Consider the following 4,089-nt stretch of genomic DNA (forward strand, 5'->3'; position numbering starts at 1 on the left):
AAACAATACAGAAACACAAAAAGCGTTGCTTTTTTCCCCCCCCCCCCCCTGCTTCCCCCCATATCTGGGGTATCATTATGCAATGTGGAAGAGAGGCTGAATGTGTAACTTAACAGTTGTGTTTTTATACTGAAGTTGAGGCAGTCATGGGGTCTGGAAGAGAGGCTAAAACACCTTTAGAGGGGAAAATCTCTTGTGAGGCATGGGCTCTGGTGCTACAGAGGTTGCATAAATAGGGCTATACACTGCATCCTTTTTTTTTTTTTCCCCTCCCCCTTTTAATAAGGCTGTTCTTGAGTGTCCTGCTTTTAGCATGATAGCATGTGTCCTCAATGGATTTCTGTGCAATTAGGAGCCAAAATGTAAAACAGGCAAATACTAGCTGGAGCCTCCCCCCGTCCCCCCTTTCCTTGATGATGTCCATTCATTTTTCAGGTCTGCATTGAGCAAGTTTTGCATTCTGGTTATACCTTGCATTAGTGGCTTTTTTTCAGGGGTCAGAACACCTTTTTGAACTCCAGTGACCGTCAGCTCTGATTTGCCAGTCTTGAACTGGCCTTACTTCCCAGTGCAAAGCCATTTTGAAACTCTTCATCACCATGCCATTTAGACAGGCAACCAGGCTTTGTAACAGTCCTTTTTACTAATGTATTAGCTTTTCATCAGCAAAAGGGAGGGGTGGGGGTGGGCCAGAAGTAGGCTTTGGGATGGGGGAGTACAAAACAAAACTTGCAGTTGAGTGTTAGTGTGGAAAGATAGTCTTATTTCTCCCAGTTTGGGGTACAACACTGTGAAATTCAATCCTCAACAGAAAGCCCTGCAATTTCCCTCCTAGAACTATTCTTTGGTTTAAAACCTTTTTTTTTTTTTTTAATTCAAGTTTTAAACTAGTGTCAGAAAACTTAAAAACCTTTTAAAAATTAAAATTAAAAGCTTGTCTGTACTCTTCAGCCTTGTTTTATGGCCATTTGACACATGTTGTCTGTTGTAATGCATACTTTTGATACCATTTCTAATGTGTAAAATGGTTGTCTTGTAAATATCTTATAAAAAGTTCAATTTGTAAATAAAAACTATTGTGGCTGTTAATTTTTTTTGAATTTCTGCTTCAGTTTGTTAGATTTAACAGTGTTAATGGGGAGTATTAAACAATTCTGCTTGTATGTTTAAAAAATTGAAACCAATTTTTTTACAATAAAATAGAAAAATTATAAATCTGGTGATTTGCCTTTTTCTTCATGTATGTAATTCAAGACTTGTTACAGAAGCAAAGACATTTCTGAAGCTTGTAACATTATTCCCAAAGAGGCAGACATGCATGAGGCAGACAGCTGTACTTTTTTTATTGGGGGTGAGAAGGTATTTTAAAAACCTAGCATGTGTTGAAAGGGTTTGAGACAATCTGCCTTATTTTGTCTTGCTGTTTTTCTTGCCTTTTGTGTATGGAGAAAAAATTAAGAGCCTTTCTAAAATTAGTCTGCAGTCCACAGCCAGTTTTCTTTAAAAGACAACAAATATTTAAGAAACAGAAAATGTTTCCTGAAACTGTTTTTATTTCAGTTTAACTTCCAAGCTTTCCTGGGGCCTGCTTTGTCTCTAACCACTGTTATCTAGATGGTTTGTCAATGTATGCCTGCATATCCTAGCATATTGCTTCACACACAATTTATCAAGTCTATGACATGCATTCTTTTTTCTTCTTTTACACAGTTTAAGCAAGGGACATGTGAAAAGGCAGAGAGATGCTACCGCTGGTTGATAACAGCTGTTCAGGCGCTGCTCTTCCTGTGCTTAAATGCTGAATGTGGCAAGAGATAAAGACCTATTGTTGAAGAGGTGGAGGATTACCTGAATTTATGAGGAGGGAAACAAGTGTGTTCAGAAGATAATGTCACAGGAACACTGTCATCAGTGTGCCTTGTTTGGAGTGAACCTGGCACCTAAACTATAGCTTCACTATACCTGTTCAGACCTCTCTTTACTGGGGAGTGAGGAAGATAGCTACCACGGCCCCCACTACTGGCCCAGAGTTGCCGTGTCTGTGGGAACTACAGGTACTGTTTTTCTGGCTGAAAATATAGGCTGGGAAAGCAAAAAAATGAGTAGTAATATTCTAGGCAACTGGATCTTCTGGATCATGGTGTTTGCATACGAGATCTAGTTAGGTGTGTGATGAATCTACTTGTGCTCAGTTTGAGAACACACCTTGTTACAAGTTTCACAAATCCATGTGTTGTCTAAGTTAGAGTCCAGGTTTATAGCACACTGCATCCTTTCTTGCTTTGCTTCCATCCTCTGGATCAAAGTGGCTTTATTTTGTGCTGCACCGAGTGCCAGATGTTGCCTCGATCGGACAGGATTCTGCACACTTCTCTTAGCTTTCTGTATTAAAGTTGAATGACTTCACAGCATTTTTGCACACCATGGTACCGCCATAGAGGACAACCCTGCTTTCTAGACCCATCTGGAATCTCGCAGAACAAAATATTCTTGGGGATATAGTCTTCTCCCATTCTCCTGACATGGCTGATTCATCGCAACCTTCTCTTCTTGATAGTGGTTTCTAAGAGCGTCAGTCCTATGCGCTCCAGCACCTCTGTGTTTGGTATTTTGTCTTCCCACTTTGTTTTCAGGATCTTATGTTAGCATCTCATATGAAAACTGTTCAGTCTCTTGATGTGCCTAGCATATGTAGTCTATGTTTCTGAACCATAAAGCAGGGATGACAGGTACGCAAATCTTGTAGATTTGCAGCTTCACCTTTAGATGACATATTGCTGTTATTCCATGCCCACTTCTGTAACAGGTCAAAATTCTTAGCTGCTTTTCTGATTCTGCTCAGTCTGAAGGTCAAAATTCCTGCTGGTTGTAGAACCCAAGTAACAAAAGCTGTCGATGATGCCAAGAGATTTACCCCCAGAGTTATATTAGGCATTAATTCTTCCACCCCTTGGTACATGATGACAGGTTTTGTGAGACTAATTGTCTTAACCTGAAGCTCTTGCACGAATCAGAAAATCTGTCAAAGAGATTTTTGCAGGGAAGACTCACTGTAGGCAACCAAGGCTGCATCATCCACAAACAGGAAATCTCTTAAGAAACAGCTCTTTCACCTTGGTTTTTGCTCTACACCTTACAATGTTGAACAAGCCTCCATCTAGTTTTGTTCAAAGATAAATTATCATCATCACTGTCCTTGAATGCATGAAGAAACAGGGATGAAAAGTAGATGGTAAAACAGCCATTTCACCCTGTTGTTCATGTCAAAGGTGTTTGATTTTTTTGTTTTCATACGCTACAGTTGCCTTCATACCTTGTTGTAAAGAACAAATGATGTTCAACAGTTTAGGGGAACAACCTAGTTTCTTCAGAACAGTAAAAAGGCCCTTGTCTGTTGACTGTTATCAAAGACCTTTGTTGGGGTGATGAAGGCTATGTACAGTGGTAGTTGTTTTTCTCTACACTTCTGCAGTTGCTTGACTGAAAACATCGTTCCCAATGGTGGAGTAAAAACTGCACTGACTTTCAGGATATTATTTCACCTAGAGACAGCAGTTTAGGCACCATAATGTCAGTGACTTTTCTGAGGATGTTCAACTCTGTAACTGTGACAGCTGCTTGTATCGTCCCTTGTTTTAGTTTAACTGCAAACTGAGCAGACTTGAAATCTTGCGGTAATAATACATTATAATTACAACCTAGAAAATCACTGAGGAACTGGTATGGGAAATATTTCTGGTAGAATGAACCCCCAGAAAGTTTTTTCCCCAGCATGAACAGGGGGTGCCTGCGCCACTGCGCGGGGCTGGGGTGCCCCCTTTGTTTGCTGAGCGGGAGCGAAGAACCGGGGCCCTGTTAGGCGCTAACTGGGACAGAAAAGTATGCTGGTGACGTAATTCAGCTTCAGTGCGGCGGCATCATACCGCGCCTCCTCCTGACGTAAAAGGTCACGTCGAAGCAGGTTTCCGGTTCCTTCCTACTGCGGGGTCACCAGAGTCTGGCCGCAAAGGGCCATGAGCTAGCGTAGGCCGGAAGCCGTTGCCCCGCTGTTTCCAAGGCCTGTTGGCTTCCCCGCGCAGGCGCAGGAGA

The 4,089-nt window shown here is 41.6% G+C and overlaps 1 long non-coding RNA gene across 1 annotated transcript in view; it reads left to right on the plus strand.

The window, feature by feature from the left end:
• LOC109320305 overlaps positions 1 to 1,208 on the plus strand; it is a 1,398-nt gene extending 190 nt beyond the window's left edge. The window contains exon 2 of the long non-coding RNA XR_002103774.1: positions 224 to 1,208. This is a non-coding gene — a long non-coding RNA (uncharacterized LOC109320305). The remainder of the gene's footprint in view (positions 1 to 223) is intronic.
• The last annotated feature ends 2,881 nt before the right edge of the window (positions 1,209 to 4,089 follow it).

This window comes from Crocodylus porosus, unplaced genomic scaffold (assembly GCF_001723895.1).
Source record: "Crocodylus porosus isolate Cpor-Errol unplaced genomic scaffold, CroPor_comp1, whole genome shotgun sequence".
NCBI classification, from domain to species: domain Eukaryota; kingdom Metazoa; phylum Chordata; order Crocodylia; family Crocodylidae; genus Crocodylus; species Crocodylus porosus.